This window comes from Urocitellus parryii, chromosome 3 (genome assembly GCF_045843805.1).
Source record: "Urocitellus parryii isolate mUroPar1 chromosome 3, mUroPar1.hap1, whole genome shotgun sequence".
Taxonomy (NCBI): domain Eukaryota; kingdom Metazoa; phylum Chordata; class Mammalia; order Rodentia; family Sciuridae; genus Urocitellus; species Urocitellus parryii.
In genome coordinates, this window is record NC_135533.1 from 56,103,412 (window position 1) to 56,130,985 (window position 27,574).

At 45.0% G+C, this 27,574-nt stretch overlaps 1 protein-coding gene and 1 non-coding gene across 6 annotated transcripts in view; both read left to right on the forward strand.

Moving 5' to 3' along the window:
* The window catches only part of Atxn7l1 (ataxin 7 like 1), a 235,206-nt gene that overhangs the window by 89,551 nt on the left and 118,081 nt on the right, over positions 1-27,574 (forward strand). The window lies entirely within an intron of this gene.
* On the forward strand, positions 26,008-26,082 carry Trnaa-cgc (transfer RNA alanine (anticodon CGC)). Its single transcript has one exon. It is a non-coding gene; the product is annotated as a tRNA-Ala (tRNA).

Below are 27,574 nucleotides of genomic sequence, written 5' to 3' on the forward strand. Positions count from 1 at the left end.
CCAGCAGCAGCCCACCCAGCAGTGCTACACATGGGAGCCTAATTAATGAGATTCCAAGGCTTCCTGCTATTGTTCTTTCTAGGCTCTCTATCTCCAGGTGACCTCGGGTTGAGGAAGTGACAAACCATTTGTGCTTCTGAGCCCAAGAGAAAGTGAGTCCCAGCCAGTGTCAGTGCCCCTGGGCTTCCTGGGGCATCAGGGGTCCCGTCACCAGCTAATTAGCCTGCCAGGACCTCCTTTCTGAAGGTGTTGATGGCCATGGCACAGAGCTGAGGGATTTTTGTCAATTAAATTGGATTAGCTTTTTGAGATAAAATTTTTGTTGTTGTGATTGTCAGCTGTCCTTTTTATAAGACTAAATTTTTTGACACCAGAGAAATATAAAATAACTAAAAGAAATTGGTCTCATTGAATCTATTCTTTATCACGTCTGACAGCATTAATTAATAAGCCACGGCAAGGGCATGCGAATCTGTGCAAACTTGATATCATTAGGATTTTTTAAACTTTAATTTGATCGGTGTATCACAGATCCAGAATTAACTCCTGGTATTGACATAGTTTTGAGGCTCTTTATGATCACAAATAATCATGTTTTCTTCTTCATCTTTCCATGGTCCTTAGTAAAGTGTAATCACACAATACATCTTAAAGAAATCCCTATGATAGATCCTAAGGCTGTTTCTAAGGAAAGAAGTGATGGGATAAGTAATTAAACCTTAAACCAAACATTACAACTGAAAGAATCTACAATTAAATAGGACTAGGATTTATTTAGATTTTTTTTTTTTCAATGCTAGGTGTTCAACCCAGAGCCTCGTGCATGCTAGGCAACAACTATATCACTGAGCTACATTCCCAGTCCCAAGCACTTTCTCCACTTTAAATTTTTATAGTTTGAACTTGGCTACTGCTCAAATTAGAATTAATATTGGCCCAAGAACATAGCAGTTTGACCTGGTCCCAGACCCTCATTTCTTTTTTTTAATTGCATTTATGGAAAATAAAAACAGTAACAATAAAGCTAATATAGTTTTTGAGTACTTACTATGTGCTGGGCCCTTTAATGCATTATCTGTCACTGCCCTAAGATGCTATGGTTGAATTATCTTTATTTCTCAGCAAAGCAAGGAAGACTCAGAGCATTTAGGAAATTTCTTCAAGATCAGGGTAAGTGGCAGAACCAGGATTCCAACCTAGACCCCAGAGTGCATTCGCCACTGTATTGGTTGAATGTTCTGTATCTTAGACTCCCTGCACCACCACAACTAAATTTTGATGCAGGAAGCTCATTTTTATCCTACAAAGTATGCTAGAGAAATGACAGGTGCTTCGTTTCTCCTTCACACCCTCCTAATCTGTGAAATTGATCCTATCTGATTATTTCCCTGGGTGAAGAACTTGTCCACAGTTTTAAGGAAAGGAGGAATAAACTGATAATCCCAAATCTGTTTAAAGTCCTAACCACAACATTTGAAATAGACTTTTAAACATAAGAAAATAAAAATAAAGGAAGCTTGTGAAAGAGGTGACATGGGTACCATACGTGTTCTCCCATCCATTCTGTCTGCAGTTTCTTGATTATCAACAACAAATAAGCAGATCCGTGAGACCCTCAATGGTAGATAATTTCCTCGCTATACAACAAAATTCCCTTTTTTGCATAGTTGTGTGAATTGAGTAGAAATGTTGCAGACAAACTTACCCCAGATACATTGGCTCAGCTCAAATTTAAAGATAGATTGGTAGAATCTTTATAATTTCAGTAATATTGAGTTCATTTTTAACTTTTTAAAAAATCTACTTATACTCATCAAAGCCTATATTTTTATATATTCTATTAGTTGTTGATGGATCTTTATTTATTTATATGTGGTGCTGAGAATCAAACCCAGTGCTTCACACATGCTAGGCAAGTGCTCTATCACTGAGCCTCAACCTCAGCCCCCAAAGCCTATTTCTTAAAGTCTGAATCTCTTGGATTTCTTTCTTCCGAGGCTCATAATTTTAATTCATTTACTTGAAAAAGATTTATTGAACACCTACTATATGGCAGTCATTGTTCTAGTGCTGCAGACACAGAGGAGACAAGACAGAGAAAGGGTTGGCCTTCTTGAAGTTTATGTTTGGATATGTCAAATAAAAAACAATACACAGCCAAACCATATGAAGAGCTGGTAAAGAGGGTTCGTCGCAGCAGAGAACATAGCAAGAACAAAAACAGGCATCTTCAAGGCTTCAGAGCAGTGGGCAAGGACCACAAGTGAAGTGTCTTGCAGGCCAGAGTCTAGAGTTGGGGTTTTATTCTGGGTGGGATGTGAGGACCCTGGAAGATGTTGAGTGAGGGAGACATAATCTCATTTATGTTTTCCGAAGTTCATTCTGACTGCAGTGCAGCCTGGGAAACCTTGTTAGGGGCTAATGTAATGCATGGTTAGTGATAATAGATCATGGTGTATCATGAGGTGGATAGAAAAGGATAAACTTGGGATCCATTTTGGAAACCTAGCTGACGGAATTTACTGATGGATTGGGTTGGATTGGGTTGGATAAGGGAGGAGATAGGTTATTTTATTTAGAGATAGGTTAGGGGAAATGGCCAGCTATTTGACAAGAAAAGGAATAGAGGGTGGAAATGTTGAAGCCAAGAGAAGAAAGTGCTTTTTAGACCATGTCCAGTGCAAGAGATTGAGTGGGGGGGGTCACTAGATTGGCCACCTGAAGGTTGCTTACTTTAACAGTAGCCATTTTAGTTGTGTCTTGGAAAATTTTTTTGCAAGGGCAGGTGGCTTCATTTTCGCATGACCAGTAGACCCTTTTTTAGGTTGGCAGCACCATGAGTGTTTGATCTGTTTGTGCTTAGCTCAGCTGCCACCCAACCAGATTGTCTGTTGACACCTCTGTGCCATCCCGTGTCTTATAGCTGCCTCCTTGTGTCCTGTAGTAGGACAATTGCTGTTCAGTGGAATTACCTGTGTAAGGAGGGATTTGCTGAGGACAAAGACTGCGCCTCATGCATCCCTGAGTCTCAGCAATGTAGCACATTTCCTGACTTCCCGTAGACACCCACAGTGTTTAGGACAAACAGGCAAAAGGAAGGATCCTCTAATCCCCAATTCAAGTGCCTTCGGCACTTTCTGCTTCACCAGTATTAGCAAATATCATGGCCACTGCAAATACTTGCTTACTTATCCATCCCCTACCCACACACTAGGAGTTTCAAGGTACCAGGAACTCTGTCATGCTCACCATTAGATTCCCCAATTTAACACGGTGAATGCTGGATCTAAAACATTGGCATTCAGTACACTTTTTTAAAAAAATGAATTTTGGAGAAAAGAAAGAAAGAAACCCACAAGGAAGGAAAAGTAGCTTGCCAGTTGTGATTCACAATAAGCCAGTAGCCACGAGAAAAGCGAGTACATTCATTTGCAAGATCTGGCTACTTGAAAGAGAATGATCCTCTCTGTTCAGATGCAGTTGGAAAGGCAGATGGCAGGGTGAACACCCTTCCTCAGCAATCGCGGGAGGGCCACTGCTTTGATCCTGACCACAGCTGAATTCTTGAGGGTCTTGCTGTAACGTGACTCCCACTTCCGACTCATCCCTGGCATGTCCTGCTGTACAGGCTGCTCTATTCCATTCCTCAGAGCTGCATCAACCCAGAAGAATTAGGGTAACAGTCACTGCTTTATTTAAATCCGAGAAAAGAATGTTGCCAGTGCTGATTCAAAGGTCACTCTGGAATTCTCCCAGTCCTCAGCAACAAGTAGAACAGCACTTCCCAGAATGTTCCTTCTCTGGAAGAGCAAGTCAGTCCCCAGACAGCAAGAGTTCGGGTAGGCACATATCCTTGGGAAAGGGTGTCAGCATCTGCCGCCTGGAGCCTCACAGCAGCTTCAGCTATCGAAGCCTCCAGAGCTTTTATGGTGGAAACCAAAAATGTATCTATTTCACATTGGAGTTGCCTGTTTCTTATCTGAAGTCATCTACATGCACTTGGCTACAGTAACAATAATGCATCTTTGTCCTTAGGCCCCAAACACAAGCCCACTCCTTCATTTGATGTCTGAGCAGAGAAATAAAGATCTTCTCTAATCCTGGAGGAAAAACTGGCTGTGGAGAGAGTCCACCATCCCCCAAGCCATGTACACTATACTTTCTAAGCAGATGGATTTTCAAGGGTAGTTTTGATTATACATGATTGTCACTTCACGCCCTGATGCTGAAACCCCACTCCACTATCCTAGTTTTCCTTTGGGAAGGTCACAAAGAGCTGCCCTGTGCTAAGTGTTACACGGTAGGGACCCAGTGGAGGCATGCCTTGGGATACACAGGTCTTTGAAGAAGCTTCTGAGTCCTCTCATTTGCAAAGTCAGATTGCTCCTTCCCATCATGTGGACTGTTCCTAGGACAGATTTTCCTTTGCTTTTTCCCTGGAAAAGGGTGCTGTTAAGTGGAGGTGGCATCCCGCAGTGAATGGCATCCTGAAGTCGGGGCAATACTGGTGTTCACAGTTGTGTGAGAACTTTCCACTGCTCTTTCCCAGGCCAGGCACTTCTGAAAGATAAGTGCAAATTGGAGAATGCTGCATAGGAGACACGCTGGAAAGCAATGGGTTCGGGGAGGGGGGGGATGTAAATTGGGAATAAATGATGAAAGAGTAAGTCAACAATTTCACTGATGAATCCCACTTCACATGGAATGAATCATAATTTTTTTTCCAGAGAAAGCAGCCGTAGTCTTTGTTTTCAACACTGGGATTCCAGAGTTCTATCTAAGGTTGGATGTGGGGGTTTTTGTTGTTTGTTTGTTGTTGTTTTTACTAACCCTGTGATTTATTTGTTTACTAGCAACACAAATACTTTGCTTTTCTCCACCTGAATTATTGTTTCAAATTCCTGAGCCTTTTCCAGAGGTGCACATTTCTAGAACAAGCAAGACTTAGTTTGCATCCTGCCCATGGTTTTCTGTAAGTGGCTGCCCCACCCCATTTATAACCTTCTTAAACAAGCACCTTCTTATAAACACTAACCTCCTTAACCAAGCACAGCATTTTCATTAATATGAAGGTTGCATTGACACTGACGCTGTCGGACCCCTAACTCAGTGACCTGCTTGACTGACAGCTCTGGGTTGACATCCTAGTGATGGAACTATCTCGATGTACCTGTTGGTGGAGTTTACCTATGCAGTTAGGGAGGCAGGAGCTGGGCAGTAGCTCCATCAAAATCCTACCACTTTCCCAGCCTCGCTTCCTCTGTCATATTCTCACAACTTGTGACACTCTAAGGTGTCTGGTGATGAGGAACCTCCAGCCTTTATAACCACCTTTTGCCTCAGCTGCTGTCCCAGGGGCAGGGGTGAAAGTGGCAAAGACTAGAGGAGAAGGGGTAGCCCCTGAGAGCCTCTCTACTCTGGCTTATAATGTTTGTGACAGCCAAGAAACCACTGCACTCTTTTGATCTCCATGGTACCCAGTGCACAGGCTGAAGAGCCGTGGTCTTTTGTCTTTTTCACTCCTGCCCTCAGCCTCGCTTGTCCAGAGAACTTACAGGCCTGTCATTAGTGTGGTTCAATTGATATTAGCATGATCCAGTGTTCCATCCTTTTTTAGGTTGTTTGGTGTGTGTGTGTGTGTGTGTGTGTGTGTGTATGTGTGTGTTTTACTAAAGATTGAACCCAGACTTCTTGATGCATGCAAGGACTCTACCACTGAACTATACCCCTAACCCTAGATTTTCTTTGTAATATTTGATTTATCAAATAGTACTGGAATTGTATTGGGCTAGCAGCACAGGCCAGGGGAAGACACATCCAGCTATTTTTGGTTTTGCTTGGGGGAATTTCTTGGAAAGTGAGCTCATCTCTCAAGGTACAGGGGAACCTCCATTTTTTTTCCTAGGTATCCCCTATGCAGCTGTCCCCAGTCATTTTTCAGAAGTCCTTGGCCCTATGGAAGAACAAACAGAAAGTCCCATACACACTATTAACTCTGGTACTTTCTCAATTCCAGAATACCATTAATTGTAAGATGCTACATCAGTTGAATAACACCTTTTCCCAGGTGCCAGGAGCACTTCAAGGACAATCTATTAATCCAGCCAGCATTGGCAAGTGGGGAAAGATGGGTACAGTGTGGCAGAACAGGGCCACGGCTGGGGAATGTGCCAATAGAAGCTTCTAGCTACAGGACTAGATTGTAACTAACCTGTGCACATCCCTTCAAAATAATGAAGCTATAATGGTCTGAGAGTTTCCTATATCTTGCCATCCTCCTGATAAACGTCATGTAAATTAACCTGATCTCATAGCAACTAGGCCACACAGAATAAAATCGAACTGTCTGCCAAGTGTTAATTTAGGCTTGGGGTTTCAGATTTCAAATGTAGAGGGTGGTAAGAGGCTGGCCTTACTATTGTCTTATTTTTTTTATTTCTAGTTGAATTTGTGGTGGTCAGAGAGCGTTAGGTATGTTATCCATTTTATAACTTAGATTCTTCCTTTGCGACTAGTTAGCATCCAGCTTTTGTCAATGTCTCCTGTACAATTGGAAATCTTACATAATCTCTCTTTTGGGGCAGGATTCCATATATATTATTTCGTTCAAATCTGGTATATCCTCACCACTTTTTTTCTGCTTGCTCTGTTCTTTCTGAGCAGGAAGTTTTAAACCTCCCTTGATGGTTGTAAGATGCTAGTCTCTCCTATAACTCTGACACCTTTGCTTTACAAACCAGGGGCTGTGCAACTGAGCACATAGAAGTTTAACAGGTAGTGTCTTCATGCCAATTAATGCTTTGCCTCAGGTTCTATTTTTATCTGATTTACATTGCTATTCAATTTTCTTTTGGTCAGTGTGTATTTGCCTCATTTATCTTTTCTAGTCTTTTATTTTCAACTTTTCTGTGTCATTTTGTTTTAGGTGTCTCTCTTGTAAGCAGTGTATATCTGGCTTTTTTAAAAGTCCAATCTGATAGTGTCTTTTAATAGGTGAGTTTTATCCATTTATATTTATTGTGATTACTTGATGTATGTGGACTTATTTTCTTTTAATTTGCATTTGTTTACCTTGCTTTGTATTTGCTTCTTTGTTTTTTTTTTTTTTCTTGCCTCCCATTAGATTAGTAAAACTTTCCTTATGTTCTCTCTGTTTTTCCTTTTGCTCACTTGGCCACAATAAATTTTACTTCTAAAATTCTATTTATTTAGTAATTAGCATTACATTTTTAACACGAATACTGAACTATAGTTCGTTTTCTAATGAAGACTAAAGTTATCCAGAATCTCTGTCTTCTCAAACAACCCAAAGACCTTTGCATTATTTCACCCACTTAAAATCAACTGGTAATTACAAGAATTGAAATCAGGGTCCAGAACACAATGGCCATGCATTCTCAATCGACTGACTCACAGTGAGACTAGAAACACCTTGGTTAATTTAAAGGACATGAAATTTTTCTAGTTTACTGTTTTACACCCTAAAGTGCTTTGGGAAATCTCTCAAATTCAGAGCCACAGATCCATTCCCAGCTCATAAAAATCTATCTCTCAATTCCTTTTAAAGTAGGTTTGGACAAAACCTGTGGTCCACCATTAGGGCCTGTTTTCACCAATCAGATTTGTCATTTGTCATTATTTACAGTGGGGACACAGGATGGGATCCTTCTCCCTGCGCCTGCTTACCTAGCTTTGATTCTCAAACCTGAATGTGCAGACAGATCCCTGGGGAATCTGGTTAGAAAGCAGACACAGATTTGTTGGTCTGTATTTCTAACATCTCCCATTGGGCACACTGCTGCTTTGAGTCCAGAGACCTCACTTAATTAGAGGAGCAAGTGCTTGGAGAATACAACTTAGGTAGAAAAACTGGGGGGTTTAAAGGCTCTTGATCAGATCTCCTTGATACTTTCCAAGACAGCAGATACCAGAAGAAACTTTCTCTCTGCAATAGTTTGGGGTTCAAGATCATTTTGTTTCTGAAGGTCTCCTTGAGGTCTGGAAGAGTCCTCTTCGTCCCCCTGTAGCCTAGGTCAGCCTGTCTGAAAGGAAGTGCTCATTCAGTGCTCTCTGAAGGCCCTCTGCCTTCATTCCTATTCCTCTGCCATCCCTCCTAAGGTCAAGTCTCAGGCCTGTCCCTGTGTCATTTAAATGTGACTTGTGTAAGTCAGTGCCCTGAGGAAGAGCCAGCCCAAGGCTGGGGCAGGCTCCCTGATAATTTATGTTTAAAGCAAGCTTTTAATAGAGATACACTTTTAAATAGTAACCAGGAAAAGATTCTCTTCTCTTCACGGGTATCCATTTATAGGACTCAGCTGTTGAAGCTCAAGGGTAGCATTAGGCTTAAGTTTAATCTTCTGTATACCGTAATTTACAGCACCAAGTAAAGCATTGTACGTACAACTATTTCAGTCATTTGCCGTGATAAATAGCTATTGCTCTTGGCGGAACAGAAACGCCATCTCTGCTTTCCATTTATGAATATTGAATTGGCTCAGGCAGGCTTTTGCTGTACGTTTTTTAAAGGGGAAATCCCCCGCAGATCACATCTCCCTAGCCCAACTGTCATTCCCCCGCCACATGCACCACTCAGAGCTTGATCCAGACCGCAGTGCTTCAGTGCACGTGCGTTTCTGGTGACTGTTGCACAAAGCGCTTGCGACAATTCCAAGTGCAAGTCCTGCTAAAGACTACAGTTTTATACCCAGTGCCACAAGCTGTTAGGGAGAAGATTTAGCTGGTGGCAGGAAGCCACCAGCAGGGACCAGGGAAATATCTGAGAGGCGATAATCTGATGCAGGAAAAATAGAAGAGGTGTGATTCTGTTGGATTCCTGATAGTGAATGATGTCATCAAGGGAAATGGAAACGAATGGGGGCCTAAAAGGGAGAAGAAAAGAAAGTGAGAGAGAGAGATTTTGAAAGGCAGGCCAGCCCAGGCTCTAAATCTCCAGGGATCTACTCTTAAGGAACTCCGACACATATGCCTTCCACCAGACTTAGCTCAGATGTTTTATTCTCTGCCTCTGAGAGAAGACAAAATGGATATTAGAGAGGACATTCAGGTAGTGGCCATCTTGTCCAGGTCCCTTATATCTAAGTCAGCTGGTCATCCTACACTGAGCCTTCCAGAAATCCCCTCCCTCAGCCCCCACCAAAGAGCTTTCTGTGCCAGAGGAACTAAAATCCTTAGGTCGGCATCTTTGAGTTGTTTCATGTTTATGAGTACCTGGGAAGTGCCAGGCATCACTGTGGGCGGCAGGACCAGGACTCCAGGACAAACAGGAGTAGAGGCGGTGAACACGTGAACAAGGGTGTCGTCTTCCCTGGCCGCAGTCGCCAACATCACTTCTCAGCAGTGTCTCTGGGAAACAATCCCCTTGAAAACATTGTTGAAAGGCTTCTGTTCTCGATGCTGCCTATTGAAGTTGATCGTCTACCTGCAGAATTTCCATGTACTTGCTGTTTACACCACACTTTCAAAGCCCACTCGATTAGACTTGCAGAAGAACTCAGGAAGGTGCCTGGTGAGTCGTAGCTTCAATAAAGTGCATAGCGAGTTCTAGCTTCAGCAAGGTACTCGCGTGAGTGCTAGCTTCACAAATTTGGAAACTCAAAGAAATTCAGTGACTAAGGTCACACCACAGATAAAGGCAGAGCTGGGACAAGAACTCAAGACTCCTCACTCTCCCTGCATCCCTCTTCCATGAACAGAGACCCCAGGGGAAGAAATGTACAGCAGCAGCAAACTATAGGAGGCAAATGTACCTTTAAGAAAGTTTTCACATTTGCAGCTTCTAATTCCAAACTTCAGTGCAATAAACACGTTCTCTAGCTTTCTCCTGTCTCCTTCCCAGAGCATCTGAGCTTTCTGTCTGAAAAAAACACTCTTACAATTTTAGGTCAAAAGGAAGATTATTCAATCTGCTTATGGGTTTCAATCTACCCTTTCGTTTCCTGGCCAAAAGATTCCATCAGAACAAAAGTCACCATCACTTCGAAGGGCGCTGAAGGCAGTTGGTTGTGTTCTGCATGAGAATAAATCCATTCAGAATGCCGATTAGTTACAACGGGCGGTTGATGAGAGAATGATGCAGACCAAAACCTCCAAGTGTGTGCTTCATGCATCTAAACCTACTAATGAGAATAGGGTTTGGCAGAAAGATAAGCATTAATGTCCCTGCCACCAGAGCTTGGAGTTGCTCGTTAGTATTGGGAGAGGTAGAATACAGACAAGATACAAGTTGATCTCCATAACGTCTCTCATTCCTGGGCCCCAGATAAGTTTGTTACAGAGGAAGGTGAATGGAAGCAATTCCAGGAGAGGCTTGTAAAGAGGTGACTCCAGAGGCCTGGCACCTTGGGACTCCTCTGTAACCTTGCTGTGACCTCCTGCCTCTGTTTGCCCACTTGTGGAATGGGTATGGTGTTTATGCTCCAAGGGTATTATTAGAAACAGTAAATTTGAAAATGCCTTGGCGTGTGGCTCATGCTATAAATATGCCTTGCTGCCACGTGGAAAATAGGCGTTTTTTTAGCTGAAATGTATAATGAGGTTAGGCAGGGAACACAGCCGCTGGCAGCAAGAGCATTGCCAGAGACTGGAGGTGTGAGGGGAGGGGCCAGGTGCTCTGCTGGGGAAGAACAGACACCATCCATGAGGTGGTCTTGGGCAACACGGTGGAATGTTCAACACAAACAAACACAAAGCAGCATTTGGCCGTCCGGCTTGAATTCAGGAGCAAATTGGGGGATTGGAGATGAGTGTCCAACTTTTCACACTGCAGGCTCTGCACTCAGCCCCGGGCACCCACTGGATTCCAGAGGGTTGGGAAGAGGAAGGCCTGAGTGAGCCAGTTACCACATGGGCTTCAGCTGCTGTGTTTGAAATGTCCTTGTGTTTGCCAGGCAGCCTCGTGGTTAGGAAAGAGCCCGACCCTGAAGCTACCCTGCCTGGCCTTGACTTTGTCTCTGACACTGCCAATGTGATCTTCAGCCAGCCCTTCATGCCTCTGTGCCTTGGTTTCCTCACCTAAAAAATAGAGATAACAATACCTGTCTGGTAGAGGTTGTCACAAGGATAGAATAAGTCAATGGGACCGCAGCATCTGGAAGAGCCATGGTGTCCAGGAGCAGCACAGGGAGACACCTGTGCCTTGTGGATTCCAGCACATGGCAGGGTACAACCACAGACTGGATTGATTGAGAAAAGCTCCTCTCCAGAGCACTGAGGAGGTTGACCATGAATTATTTGATTATTCCCAAAGACAAGCATCCATTGGAAGGAGGGAGCAAGGGCTGTAGCCAAAATGGTAAGCAGCCTCAGCTGACCACCCCACCCCCAGCTAGTAAACAGAGGAGGTGTGCAGGGCTATACTGCTTAGGTGGTCCATACAGAAACTCCCGATATGCCTCCTAGCCCTACCAAAGCTTGAGGATGAGGGGATCTGTGTCCCCGAAAGCAGATTCCAGGGATCAGCATCCTAGACATTTGTATCTACTTGTCTCATATGAGTCAGTCTTTCCCAGAGTCTAGGATTCTGTATACTCTGTCTACTCTGGAATCCTGAAAAATCATTCTCTGTTATTCATCTGCTTCAACCAGAGGGAAGAAAATCTCTGTCATCTAGAACTCTCGATTCATGCCCGCCATCCGCCCTCACCGCAGTGTGCGGGCAGGTCTGCCCTCTGCTGCACATGTCACCATCAGAAAGACTGCATTTCGGCCTTTTCAGAGCAAGTGTCTTGCAATCCACTGGTGAAAGAAGACAACAGTCATCTGCTGGTCAGTGTTTGCCAAAATGTGGCCTTAGAATGGGAGGAAGCAATGGTTCCTGGCACGAAACCTGGTTCCCCCTGGGCACGCACCCAGCCTGAACAGCTCCTTTAGAACCAGAAGCAATTTGTCATCTTTTGATTCTCTTCCAATACTGTCCCTGTCACAGGTAGATAAATGAGGCAGCATATGGGTGTCCAAATGCGGATTGTCTAATCCCAGCAGTTTCCCATAGCGCCGTCACTTCTCTGGGGTGGAGAGCACAGTGGGGTGGTCCCTGGCTTCAGAAGCATCACCATAAGCAAATTTTTTCATCACTTGTCCCATTTATATGCAGGAAATGCTTTCTCAGAATCTCCCAGCCTCCAGTGTGCCATTGATAGGTACGATTCTCATTTCAGAATCCTGAAATGAATCATACATTTGTGAGCTCAACATCTCATGTCTGTAGTTCCACAGAATGCTACTAATCAAATCAATGTCTCAGCAAAAGCCAACAAGCATCCCTGAATTAAAAATAGCAAGGGGTTGGACTTTTTGTTCTAAAAAGACTTGATTACAGAAAGTCAATGGGAAAGGCGGATGTGTTTCCGTTCGCCTCAAGTTACAAGCTCTATACGTGGCTAGAAAAATAGCCACAAGGTTTTCTATATCATCCACACGGACTTTAGAAGTCATGGTAAAAGTCTTAGTAAAAGCACCAGGTTATTCCCAAGGAGGCAGAGAAGGCTTCCTGATCTAGTTACCAAAACACATGAGACCCAGGACTCTCCTCTAAATGTGTTTTGGATGAGCCCAGCTATCCAGGGCAGACCGCGTGCCCACGCCCAGGGGCTGAGCCTGTGGCTGGTCCAGCCACACATCTTTGATTTCTTTTGTGGTGACATCCTTCACCCTCACAGCTGCTGGATTAACTGGGCATCCATAGCCACAAGGGCACAGGGTTGGTGGATCAACTCAAGTTCATCCTAACCACAGAGAAATTGGCTTCCCTGATAGTATTGAGCATCACTAAACCACCCTGAGAAAGGAGATAGTGTGTATGTAGTATCTCATAGCAGGATCCATTAGCATGGGCTAGATTCTTATACAGGACACTAAAGCCAGTGGCCATAGGACATCTGTGGCCAGCTCTTCCTTATCTTTGGTATTGAAGGAGAAATCTAGCATGAACTTTGAAATTGAGAACTAAATCCCCAAAATGGAGAATTAGCCAAAGTTGACGTCCTAGAAACCTTTTAGAAGAGGGTGATATTTCTTTTTAATGTTTTCCCAATTAATCAGTACTGTGGGTGAGCAGCTGAAGGATCAAATGGATCTGAAAGTACAGGGCAGCAGGACAATTTACTGGGGTTAAGAGCTCCATCTTCCAGCCTCTACTCTTCATAGACAGACTGGGTATTTTCTACATTTCCTTAATACAATCAGGGGAGGATGGAGTGAGTAGAGGAGCCCAGAGCTCTCCCAGAGCTCAGCCCTAGGAAGCGCACCCTACACATGGACTCATGCGGACTTAGAGAAAAAGAGAGACTCCTGCTTCCTGCAAGGTGAGGAGACAACAGAACAGTTAGTTTATTAAAAGACAGGCACAGACCTAAGTGAATCTTTGAAGTGACCCTGCATTTCATTCATGGTGGAATCTAACTTTATTTTATTTTAGCTTAAAAGCCCCAACCAGTTGTACACGGTAAATTAAACCCATGTATTTACTGACTTTAGAAAAGTTATTTGGAGAGTATGATCTGGGAGTTTGGGGGATAGTTTTGGTGTCTTTCCTATCCATTGAAGAAGAGTTACATACAGAGAATAATCAATTCTGGCTCCTTGTATTTGCATCCTGGGATTCCTGTGGTCTTATCAAGCTTTGTCATAAAGCAAGGGAAGGGAGGACAGCAACTCCCTCGAGGAAGGCAGTTCTTATCATTGACCCGGAGCTCCGTGCCTGGCAAATAGTAGGCACTCAATCAGTGTCCTAGGAATGAGTGAGTGAGGGAGTGAATAATTTACAAATAATTTATTTGATCCTGGAAGTCAGTGCTACTCCACCTGCAGCCATGCATCAGAATCCCCTGGAGGGTGGTTAAAGCACAGATGGTGGGGGAGGGGAACACCCTGAGTTTCTGATTTCCCCGAGGCTGGGCGGGGCCCAAGAAGGCACACCCTGATAGCCTGGCCTGGGACCACGGCTGTTTTACCTTTTTAAGTCTTTCAAGAGCTTGATATCTCTGACTATTTGATCTTGCCCCATACAATTCAAGTGGATTTTATAAAAATTACTAGGGTTTAACCAAATGGGAAATCAGCCTGATTTTTTTTTTCTTAATGATTCTGAGAGATATGAGGATCAATCACCACCTCCCTCACACGATGGTGACCAACCGCACTGGCAGGATGCAGCTCTAGGGTGGAGTGTCGTGGTAGGTTTTTTCGACACCTAAGCCAGTTGCTTTCCCATTTGATGCTGGAATCCCCAACTGGTGTCAGACGCACTTAGCTGCGACATTGAAACAAGATGTGACCTTTTTCAGAAACTGCAGATGAGCAGAAAGGGCACAGGAGATGAGCCTGTAAGACAAAAGGGAACATGGTGTTTGCAAAGTCCTTTCATCTGGCTGTGGGCCTGAGTGATGTCATTAGGCCCCAGGATTCAGAAACAAGAGGGAGTTTCATGGCCTGAGAAGGCTGCCCTCTGCAAAAGTCACTCTCCCAATGCCAGCTGTCACTCTGGATGGCAGACAAGGAGCTGGAATTCCAAACCCACGCCTCAGGGAGCTCCTCCTTCCCCACCCCCCCTCTTATCAGGGGAGTCCTTAAGAGGACAAGAGGACACACAGTAGAAGCCAAGGACGGTCAGTAGAGGGTACTACAAAGATCCAGGCTCCCTAAAAAGAGATGAAATGGAACCTAAGAAGGGAATTGAAGCAGGGAAGGGGGCCCTCCCCTTAGGTAGGAAGAGTATATTAGTAACCTGTTTCTGCATAACAAATGATGCCAACATTTATATGTACGGCCTTGCACAGTTTCTGTGGGCCAGAGGTCTGTGAGTGGCGTAGCTGGGTGCTTCTGGCTCTAAGTCTCGTGTGGTTGCTGCCAAACTGTCACCTGAACATAGTTGGAGGACCCACTTCCAAGATGACCCACTCCTGTGGCTGGAGGCTGGAGGCCTTGGTTCCTTGCTCTCAGGGCCTTCGGCCTCTCCACAGGGCTGCTCCGCAACAACCCGAGGCAGTGGGGGAGGAAAGAAGTCAACTCGCCCTTCTTGACCTGGTCTCAGAAATGTCACAGTGTCATTTCTGCTTTCTTCTATTCATTAGGAAAGAATCTCTAAGTCTCTTAGGCTCCACATCTTTACAAGAAAGGGTGAGCCTTTTTCATCCCCATCTTGCCAGGCCCCAAAAGATTACGAGAATAATTGACAGAGCCTCAGGTGTCAAGAGGAAGGGGACTGTGGCTCTTGGGACCACAGGGGCTTTGGCCTGCTTGGGCCAGGGATGCGTGTTTGGGTAGAGGAAGGGGCATGGAAAACTTTGAGCCCTCCATCCTGTAAGAGTCTGGCAGACCTCTTCCTTCCTGCAGTCTGGGGGTGGGGGTGGGGGTAGCCACCTGGGTCCGAGGCACCTCTCTGGCTGCAGAGAGGTGGAAGAAGGGGCCACTGCTCAGAGCCCAGGCTGTGCCGGAGAGCGCACAGTCAGCAGCACCGCGCACGTCCTTCTAGATAATCTTGCCTGCCAGTTCCCCAGTAGTGGGACAAGAACAGGGATTGAAGGTGGAAGTGACATCCTGGAATAAGAGGAACTTCTGGGATGTGCCCGTAGGGAGTGGGTGGGAAGGAGGCGGGTGGGGAAGCAGGAGGGTGGCCCCACTGTGTTTTAGTAAAATTGTGTCCCTCAGGATGACACCTCAGCCCCACCAGGAACAGCGGTTGGCTCTGTGTAGCAAAGGCTTGGGGTCCCACAGAGAGAGCAGGCGTTCAGTGTGGCCCCGTGGGTGGTGCCCATGTGTAGTCTTCTTTGGAGGACTCGGGGCCATTGATGGCCCTATTGTACTGCGTCTGCTCTTATCTCCCCTATCATTCCCCAGGGAATAAGCTAATCAAACTTGCTGATGATTTTACACCGAGAAGGAGATAGCTAATAACTTGGATGACAAGTATTAGAATACAATGTGATGTGGATAAATTGGGTCCATGTATTAAGAGCTATAAAATGAGATTCCATCAAGGCATGAATAATGGTGCCTGTGGAAAGGATTAATCAAATGCCCCATTAAAAGGTGTAGGAATTCTGGTCAGACAGCCCCTGTTTAATTACACTCCTGCCCCCCCCGCCCCACCCCCACTCCACTCCATCCCCCCCTGGAACGGCTTTCTGCTAAAAGAAATATGGAAGAGTGTAGAGGAAATAATGGAAAAAAACTGGGACATACATGTTTTGATAGAACAAGATCGTGAAGACAGATTTAAGCAAGCAGTGTTTAATTTAAGGGGGGAGAAGGCAATTGGCATGAGTAATCATTTACAAATGTAATTTCCAAAAGGAGCCCTGTTGATACGATTCAGCAAATGCCAACAAAGCATTTACTTTCCCAAGGGAGAAAGCAAGACAACAAGAGAAATGCAAGCATCTCCCGGAGAGGACGCAGAGCAGCCAAGCCCTAGAGAAGCATCAGGTGGGAGAATGGGCAGTGCAGAAGATATGCACAACCTCTGAAAGACCACGGAGACTGGCCTTGCCTGGAGAAGGCTTCCTGGAAGAGGAGACTCCAGCAGAGCCCTGAAGTGTGGACAAGCTTCCATGTACTGCAAATTCGTGAGCACACTCTGGTGACAGGGTCTAGTGAGGAAATGGGCTTGCAGAGCAGGGGGCACCTGTGGGGTTCTTCTGTCCATTTCCACCACCACCACCTGGTCCAAGCTGCCATCACTTCTCACCTGGACAACTGCCAAAGCCTTCCAGCTGTTTCCTCTGCTTCCACTCTTGCTCCTCTACAATCCATTCCGCACACCAAAGTCAGAATCAGAGTCCAAGTTAACCATGTCATTCTCTTGACTTGTGGCTTCCCATTGCTCTTAAGCTAAAAGTAAAAAAAAAAAAAAAAAAAATCATTCTCATGGCTTCAAGGTCATGTATGGTCTGGACCACATCCTGTGCCAGGCTCCCTTTCACTCTCTATATGCCAGTTAAGATGGCCTTCAAAATTTCAGCACATTGGGTCTTCTCGTCACAGGGCCTTTGCACATGCTTTGCCCTTTCTATATGTGATTTTTTTTCTTTCATCCTCTCTTTCCAAAGCTATCTCTGATTCATCCTCCAGAATGCATCTTAATGATTACTTCCTCCTGGAAAACTTCCTAATTTTCATAACTAGATTAACTCTCCCTCATGTGTTGAAAACAAATATTGATTGTATGAATATGTGTTTGATGTCTGTCTCCCCAACGATGCCACAAGTTCTATGAGAGTAGGGATTCAGAGCATCCCTCAGATCACAGCACAGCCTCAATAAATATGTGTTGATTGGATCATGGTAATTGGGAACTTAGTCACTGGTAGAAAAATTATACTTGACCAGTATGTAGGGAGGTACCATTATGAATTCTTAAGGGAATGAAAACCTGAGTTCATGTCCAGACCCTGCCACCCACTGGCTGTACTATCTGAATAAATCACAGATCCTCTTAGAGTCTGTTTCCTCATCTATAAAATGGGGATGTTAACAGCCATTTCATGTGGTTACAATAAGAATTTAATGAAATCATATATATAAAAGCATTTCTTAAAGTGTAAAGCCAGGCACCAATAGACCTTGTTGTTTTTCCCCATACCTAGTACATTGAGTTATTGAACATGCCTGGATGGATGGATGGATGGATGGATGGATGGATGGATGGATGGATGGATGGATGGGTAGATGGATGGATGGACGGGTGGATGGATGGGTAGATGGATGGATAGATGGACATCTTAACGGTTAGAGAGCCAGAACAGTGAGAGGAGGAGTACCCGGCCTGGGGATAGCATGACGGATGCCAACAGAGGAGAGAATTTCAGGAAGAGGGTGGAGGCTTGTTGATCCGCCCCCAGAGTCACATACATAGAGGGGGGCAGGGAGACCAAGGGGACACTCACTTAACAGGGCCAGAAGGAAGTCACTGGTGACTTCAGGGCGATTCCTGCTCAGTCTTTTCATGTTGTCTGTGCTTCCAATGGCATGCCTTAATTGTGACTTAATCACTTTACTGATTTTTATCTTTTGGGGGGAAATCAAATTGACTTGCACAGACGGCAAAATTGGTGAGAGGACTCCAGCTGCTGCCAGCAGGTGCTGACAAGTGAAGAAGTGAACCTCTGAGCATAAGAAAACACACTGAACATTTATTTTAATAAGGCCCAGAAACCTTCGTTATTTAATAAATTGCCATGGATAATTGGTTTCAGTTTCGAGGGTGGTTTCATCTTTAACTCCCCGTGTTCCCGTAGCAACAGGGCTGTGTGTGCACAGGGACTTGTGTAAGACCCTTCTGGGAGCTGTCACGTCTCTATGAGCATTGTTCTTTCTCTCTGGTCACACCCCACTTCCCACCACCACCTACGTACACCTGGGGTAAGTCACATCCCTGCATATGCACACGTGCACGCGCGCGCACACACACACACACACACACACACACACACACACTGAGCGTCTAGGAACTCAGGCCTCCTCTCCCTTCTAGGACCTGACCTAGTCAGCCAGTGTATGGGCCCTGGGAGTGAGTGACTGCACACAAGCCCCACACTTACCATCTCCTGATGACTCTTTGAGCAAGAAAGACATCATGAATAAATAAAACCTCTTGGCTATTTGAATACTTATCTTCACCCCTGAACTCCAAATGTGGCTAATAAAATTAAATACTCAGTAGGATAAAAGGTAAGAACAGATAATAGGGGGGAAAATGGCCACTGAATATTTTATTTCCACAGAGTAGTTGATGGTGTAGAATATGGATTTATGGGTATCTTAGTTCTTTTTCTGTTGCTGTGACAAAATAACCTGAGGCTGGATACCTTGTAAAGAAAAGAGATTCATTTAGCTCATAGTTTTAGAGGCTGCTGAAAGTCCAAGATTGAATAGCCCCATCTGTTAGGCCTCTGGCTAGGGTTTCCTAAGTGTATCACAACTTACTGGAGGAGCAGAAAGAGAAACAGCCACATGCAGAAGGGGCCAAGCACAGGGGTGGCCTTATTCTATAACAACCTGCTCTCACAAGAACTAACTCCCTCCTTGAGACCAGCATTAATCCCTCCTGAGAGAAGTGACTTCATGACATAATGACCTGGCACCAGGCTCCACCTCTGAAAGGTTCCACTTGCACACTGGGGACCAAGCTTGCAGCACATGATCTTTGGGGGACACACCCAAACCGTCTCCAAGCCATAGCGATGGGAAAGGAGACAGTGTTCAAGAGGACTTTGCGATGGGTTGAAGAGAGGGCTTGAAGCCTGGGGCTCCGTGGCTCCCCTTCATCAAGGATGGCTCAAGAAGACGTTGCTGATGCAAATACAGAATCATATATGTCTCCGCCCCAGACCAAGGACTGTCTTTGACAGCACTGATGTTTAGTCTCATCAGTACAGAGGTTTCCTTAGAACTGATGTATGCAGTTTGCCAAGGAAGAACCTTGAGGCCCTGACCCATCTACGAATGGCACAATCCCAGGAGGAACTGGCACTTTCCAAGGTGGGAAGTGTAGGGATGTACAAAATAAAGACCCACACATCCCTCATAGGAATGAGACCCACAGAGGAAGCTGGGTGGTCAGCAGCCGGGCCCAGGCAGGGCTAGGGGCAGCTGGAAATGGGACCGCTGATCTGTCCTCCCACTGGTCCAGCAAAGGACAAACCACGAAGCTCTGGAGTCCTTCTGTGGTCCAGAAATACAAGGACAAAATCTGCTTCAGCGGAAAGAGTGTGATCATTCAGAACCAGGCTTGGAGCTGGTTCCCAGCTCGGCTACTTTGGCTAGCTCCCTCCCTGTCTGAGCTTAAATCTTCTCATGTGTGGAAAATGAGTATGAGCACGCTTTTTTCAGAAGTGGTATAAGGATTAAACAGCATAATGCATGAAACATGCTTAGACCCAGCCCAGCCCAGCATGGGAAGAGAGCTGAGAGAGGTGCAGAAGCCATAATAGATTCATCCTGCTATCTGGGTTCTGGTTTCCCTCCAAGCATCACTGCAGGGACCCAACCCGGCCTGCCCTCCAGAAACTCCATTCCTCTAATAGCTTGGAAGCAGGGATCAGAAATCTCCAGAAGAGAGAAGTCTATGAGAGGCTTGGAGATGGGGCTGGGGGGGGGGGGGGCTGGGTAGGGAGGAGCAAAGGACTCTGGGAACCCTGTGATCCAGAGGTGGGGGCTGGAGGAGGCCCCTGAGCCAGCTGGGAGACAGTGCTCGGACAGCAGAGTGACAGTGTCCCAGAGCGCTGGTAGGGGGAACTCCAAGAAACATTATCGAATCTTTCAGAAAGGTAGACTAGGAATGATAACTAAGGGAAAAAAAAAAAAGCTTTTGAATTATATTTGTGTTTTTGGTGAAATGGAATTTAAATTAATTTGACTTCGAGAATTTTAAATGCACACATTATAGTAATCGGATATGCCCTAGAGCATTGTAAAATTCAGGGTTGGAAATCTCTTACCATCGATGTTGTAAGAGCAGGAACCCAATCTTGCAAGCAAATTTTAAAATTTTCTCCTGCAGCCCAGGAGAGAAATAGTCTGCCTGCCGAATTTGCATTAAGTCCTCTCAATTACGCTTTCTCTCCAGCCCCTTCCTGCCTTTACCTTTTCTCCAATATGAACAGGAAATAGGCCTCACAAATCTGATTTCTCTCACAAATACAATCCCTAGGAGAGCCAAGGAAAGAAAGAAGAATACCGAACCAGCAGGTGGTCATTTATGCTCTCCGCCTAATTTCGTTTTTTTTAATACATCTTTATTTTATTTATTTATTTATGAGGTGCTGAGTATCAAACCCAGTGCCTCACACATGCAAAGCAAGCACTCTACCGCTGAGCCCCAGCTCCATCCGCCTAATTTCTTTTATTCCCCTCTGATGTTTTCATTTTGAAGATGTCAGTAGCTTATTGAATTTTAAAAGTCTTTTGAGTTTCTTTTTTTTCTATCATATTCCTCTGTTTGGGAGCTTTCTTTCCCCCTCTGAAAATTAAAATAGACCCTGCACATATTTAATGTATTTAAAAGTTACCATCTCCTAATATGATACAAGTCATTTCTTTTGTCCATTGTGTGAATGTGATGGCTCTGGAGCATAGAATTTAGGACCCTGGACTTACGGGGAGTGTTTGGAGGCCACTCTTAAGTGGACTGCCTCTTTATTAACTCAATATTTGATAAGGCCTTTTGAAAATGCTAATAATTGTGTTCATGAGCCTGCCTGCCAAGACTGGAGAAAGAAAAAATGTTAAAGCTTCCTTTTCTCGCTCCAAACCATAAGTAAATGGCCTGATTCAATCTTCCTTTGTCTATAATTTATATTTATTACATTGGGTGAGTCTGGTTAGCGGTTCAGATTCCTTAGGTTTTCGATACATCCAGCCTCCTATTATGTAATTTTCTTTGATAAAACCTAATATATACAACCCTGGACCCTGGAGCATAACATCATGCCAAACCCCAATCCAAACGTGCTTTCTACTAAAGCAAACCAGATTGGAAGACATTAAGGAGAAGCATTCCCTGGTCACTTCCAATTGCAAACATATATATACATAGATATTGTCATAAATCACTAGTTCCACGGAGAATTCCCCGACCGCTCTTTCTGCCTCGTCATCTCTGTTGTGAGGGCTCCCTTTGCCCACACACTGATGAGAAAATGATGGTAATGGGTTGTGCCCTCCTGAAGAGCGTGGCTGGCAAACGGTGATTTTAAATAAGTGTTATTTGCATTGAAAATGGGTATTTGAGGACTTATTGGCATGCACCAAGAGCAAAATCCAGACTGTGGGAATCTACAGGCTACACAGCCCTCAACAGATAACTTGAAAGGAAAAGAAATAGATGGGAGGAGGGGGACTCATTGCTTAAAAGATGCTTAAAAGACATAGAAAACAGGAAGACTACATGCACACACCTGTAATCTCTGCTACTCAGGAAGTCGAGGCAGAAGGATTTCAAGTTCAAGACCAGCCTGTACAATTTAGCACGACCTTGTCTCAAAAAGGGTTGGAAATGAAGTTCAGTGATAGAGTGCTTGCCTAGCATATGTGAGGCCTGAGTTCAATCCCCAATAAGGAAGGAAGGAAGAATGGACTTAAAACTTGTATCTCAGGGTATACACCTGGTGTTGTGAATAAACACAGAAGTGAAGACTGAAAACCTGGGAGTCTGGATCCTTTCGGGGAAGGGAGGGGTTGCACATGGGCCAGACTCACATGGGGGCCTGGGGGCGGGGCAGGTTGGCACAGTGCTGTCCCTTGACCAGGGTGGTGGTTACTTCTCCTGCTATTCATTCCCGATGCTTTGGTTTGGTTGGACTATTGTCCAACTCTCAATGCATACACCTAAGCCCAGACCTGTTTGGGAATAAACAGGGACCTCCTCTGGTTTCCTCATCATTCAATTCTCAATTCCTGGAATAGCCCTCCGTATAGAGTAGGTGCTCAATAAACCCTGGGGAAAAAATAAGCCCACAAATAAAGGACTCTTCTCTTCTGAAGCAAAAGAGAGAGTGTAGAGACCTCCCAAGGTAGGCATTGAGGAAGCATCTCCTCTCACTCCGAAGGCTCCTGGGCACTTCATCTTCCCCCTACCTCCATCCCTGAGTGTTTCCCCATTGGTTTTCTAGAGTGGACCACTTCTGTTTTCTGCCTCCCTGTCCTCTACAAGAAAATCAGTTAACATGTTGTTCTTGAGAAGTAGCAGCTCTTACACATTTTTTCTACTGGCACAGCACTTTGGGAGCCCTCGAGTATTTTCCCACACATTGTCTAATTTGCACCACACAATAATCCCATGGAGTGTGGAGGAAGCAGTTGAGGCTGCCTTTTGAAGGGCAGGGCTGAAACTAGGACCTACAGCTTGGATCACTAAGTCCAGTTCCCTTTCTACTCTACTGTCCTGGTGAAAATGCAAATAAAGGGAGACCCGGATTCAGCCCTTGTTCTCAGAAAGCCGCAAATCTATTTCAGGAGAGTAAGCTGCCATCAATACTAAGCACATCCAATGAGCATAACGTGGCCCTGCCTGAGCCTGTCCCGATTTACTTCACAGAGATGCTGTGAAAGACGCTGGCTGTTGTGGTTTCTTAGAAGGATTCTTTCTGTGCAAACTCAGAGTGTAGAATGGGTGGCTCTGCTGCACTTCAGCTGTCAGCTGTAAGGGGAGGGCGGGGGGAGGACAAGCATAGACAACAGAAAGCCCAAGTTAATCCCAGAGACCTTGTTTTAATCAATCCTGTCAGCCTCGCACTTCAGCAGACCTCATTAGAAATGACCACAGCAAGCCAGGCGTGGTGGCACATGCCTGTGATATCAGTGGCTGTGGGGCTGAGGCAGGAGGATCAAGAGTTCAAAGCCAGCTACAGCAACTTAGTGAGGCCCTAAGCAACTCAGTGAGACCCTGTCTCTAAATAAAATACAAAAGAGGGCTGGGGATGTGGCTCAGTGGTTAAGTGCCCCTGAGTTTAATCCCCAGCACCAAAAAAGAAATGACCACAGCATAGATAGGGAAAAGAAAACAGAGGGCCTAATAACCAGTCATGTGTCGAGCCTTGACTTACACCAGTGTTGTCTGTAACAGTAGAATTCGTCCTTGCCATAGAGGCCAGAGCTTTTAGACTCTCTTCCCCTCATAGCATTTCACACCTGCCCTCTTTGTTATGTTCTCAACGGCCCTGGGCAGGAGCTAGGACTGACTGGGGCTTAGGGAAGTATGTGACTTGCCCAAGGCCCACGGCTAGTTAGTGGCTGCCCTATAACTGGAACCAGAGCTCTTCCCAGCCCCCAGCTTGCTTTCCTACGATGGCCCCGCACTGGCTTCTCTTCCAGCCATCTTTAAGGACTCAGCAGTGGCAGCTCAGCCACCTGCAAGCCTGCAGCTCCCGCCAACTCTGTTGCTCATATCACAGTGGTTAAGTGTTCGCTGACCACTTTGCTGTGTGTAATCACTTAATTAGTTTGTGCCTAGGAGGAAGAGATGCTTTATTTAGAAGCTTAATAGTGAAAACGTCCGAGTCTTCAGTTCGCCATGCGCTTGATGGCATGAGGGTGATCGCAGCCTCTCCGCCTGTGCTCCTAATCCACTTAGCACCAGGATAACCAGGGATGGCTTCATTCAAAGTGCAGCCACTGTGCTGAGGACGGCAGGAGGGTTGTGGCTGCATTAGCGACAGATGGAAGAAGGCAGGATAATGAGGAAAACAACATTAGGACTTAGAAAAAAAGTAATCGGGCCTTTTTATGATCTTTGGGGCAAAAGAGAAGATAGAATTTATTTTCTCAGGACCCAGGTTGGGTCAGTATTGAGGTTCACATCCATTGTCAGCTGACAGCCAGTGCTTCTCAGCCTTGATGGCACATTAGAGCAACCTGGGAAGCCAAGTGCCATATGTGGTCCCAGTGTGCCGTCCAGCCTGAGACCCAGTGGTCGGATGGTGCTGTGGTGGCTTTGTCAGAGTTCCACCCAGCTAGGCTGACTCCATTTCCCAGAATTCCCTGTCCTGAAGGTTACTCGTTGGGGTGGACTACAGGGGAGGTTCTGGGGAGATTTAGAGGATGAGAGAAGCAGCAAACATTTCGCAACACATGTTCTGTCGCTTAGCTGCCAGCTGGGCCTGCTACTGCTCCACCTTCTGGGATCTCCTTTAGCTTCAACTCCTAGCCAGGTGTATGTGTTTAACTCCATGGTGAAGAGCCCTGGCTTTCACAGGACATTCATGCCGTCAAGGTCAAAGGCAGCAAAGAGTGAGAGGTCTGGGTCCCTCCTCAGGGGGTTCCACAAGGCTCCAGTCTCCCTCACTTTGCATCTTTCCCCTCCCTGCCTGCCCGCCCTATGGACTTCACACTTGAGCCTCAGCCACAAAAGCTTATAAAACCCACTTAACCAGCTCTTATTACCGAGAAAGACCAAATGCCCATGATAAGTTCATACATGCACAGATATATCTCTGTCTCTGCATCCTGCCTGGCAGTTCTGTTTCTTCAGTTCAGTCCTGACTGATGAGTGATGTACCACTGTGGGTTGTCTAAGGATTGTTTTTATCCTCAGGTGGAAGCCCAAGTGTCTCTGGTCTGACAGCTCACTGTCTCCAACCTCACCTCCCCAGGTGACACCTGTGGTAGATCAGTAGTCTTCAAGTTGTGCAAAGGAAACCCCAGAGTGAATCTTTTTTTTTTTTTTTTTTTTGGTACCAGGGATTGAACCCTCAATCACTGAGCAATATCCCCAGCCCTTTTTTTTTTTTTTTTTTTTTTGTATTTTATTTAGAGAAAGGGTCTCACTGAGTTGCTTAGGGCCTCACTAAGTTGCTGAGGCTGGCTTTGAACTTATGATCTTCCTGCCTCAGCCTCCCCAGTTGCTGGGATTACAGGTGTGCACCACTGCATGAATCTTAACAATGCAAATTCCCTGGTCTTTATCTCAGATCCAGGAATCAGAATCTCAAATGACTAAATCCCAAAGTAAGGATTTGTGAAAGCTTCCCTCACTTCAGCCTTTCAGTTTTGTTTGTGAAATGTCATCAGATGGCGTTGGTGTGACTAGTGTCTTCTCCTATATGCATATTACAACTCAGTGAAAAGCATCTAACACCCTCATCTCCTACCTTCCCTTGTCACATGTATTCCAGCAATAGGCCACAGTCAGGAGCCACTGGACTAGATGACTCCTTGCACCATTCTTGGCAAAATACAGAGAAGGGAAATAGAAAAATGTTCAGCGATTGGGGAGTAGTTAAGTCAAGATACGTTCATGACCCCAATGACACAATCTTATGCAGTTACGACAACATTAAGAAGGATGTGACACAGGAGACAGCCAGTCAACTGAAGTGACAGGAGCAGGTAGCAAGATGAGAGGAGCCACTGTGGAAGACCACAGATCATAGGAGGCCTGGATGCTAGACTGAGGAATAAGAAAAGCCACTTGCCAAGCCAGGGCTCTCTTCTGGGCTGAAAGAATCTTACAGGTTTTCAAAAGAGTGATTGATAAAAGTGTTGTCTTAGGGCTGGGGATGTAGCTCAGTTGGTAGAGTGCTTGCCTCGCATGCACAAAGGCCCTGGGTTCAATCCCCAGCACCACAGAAAAAAAAAAAAAAAGTCACCTTAAAAAGTGCAATCAAAAATATGAAATTATGATATCTATCATCTTTAACTGTTCACAAAGTACATTGTTTGAAATGCTGCTGGGTTAACAACAGCCCTTTCTAGAAATGGGAACTTAAGCTTTCTTTGGGGTTAAAAAGCACTTTCTAAAGTGTCTGCGGTCTATACACCCTGTTCTGACTGCTGTTTAAGTGAGAGGAGGAAGAAAAGCAAGGCCCCCACTTCTCCTGTCTTGAAGGCCTACTAGGCTCCCCTGGGAACAGCTGTTATAGGTGCATGAAAGTTTTCTACTCAAGTGCTGGGGGAAACCTCATGGGCTGGTCCATCTTCTAGAACTCAGCCAACAGTGGCTCTCAACAGGGGACCTGGGGAGGAGGTGGCAGGGGTGCAGCACACAATTGGACTGGATTACAGTTGTCTCTGGAGTTTATTTAAAAAAAAAAAATGCAGGCCTTACCCGTACCTGCCAGAAAAGAAAAGTCCATCACATGATTGAATCCACCAGCTTAAATGGGGCTTCCTCTCTTCCTTAATATCCAGAGATGGAGTTTTTACAACTTCTCCTAATGCCTTTCTTCTGAATGTGACAACTGTGAACTTCTCTGTCCCCCGCCCTCACCCTGTCAATGCCAACTTCAAAGGGTAGAATTCTTGAGCTTGCAAAATGAAGACAGAACAGGCATAAAAACATTGTTTAAGAAACCCAAACCACAGGTATCATCCAACTTCGTTTTGAAAGTTTCTCTTTCTCACTTACTTGCAGCCTGATGGTTTACCCTTCCTTACTCTTCTGCACTGTGACTATCTTTTTTTTTCTTAGTTTTCCAGTACTTTGCATCTTCCCCCCCCCAAAAAAAATTTTATTGGTGCATTGTAGTTGTACATAGTGATGGAATTTGTTGTTACATATTCATATATGCACACTATACCCTATTTTTTTAAAGAGAGAGAGAGAGAGAGAGAGAGAGAGAGAAAATTTTTTTTAATATTTATTTTTTAGTTTTCGGCAGACACAATATCTTTGTTTGTATGTGGTGCTGAGGATTGAACCCGGGCCGCATGCATGCCAGGCGAGCACGCTATCGCTTGAGCCACATCCCCAGCCCCACCCTATTTTGAATTAAATTTATTTTATTAATTGATGCAACAAAAAACCTATAAGATAATGGATACAATGCAGTGTTTTGAAACACGTGTACATTGTATAATCAGGTTAAACCTACCTCTCTCTTCATTTATCACTTGTGTACGGCAAAAACATTAAAAAATCTTTCTTCTAGCTTTCTGAGATATACAATACAAATCGCTATTTGCTGTCACCCTTCTGTGTAGTAGAAGCACAATAGAAAATCTTACTCCTACCTAACTGAATCTTGGGATCCGTTAATTGGCCTCTCCGTATCCCTCCCTCCTCCTGCTCCCCTCGCTCCCAGCCTCTGGTAACCACCATTCCAGACTCTCAACTTTCATG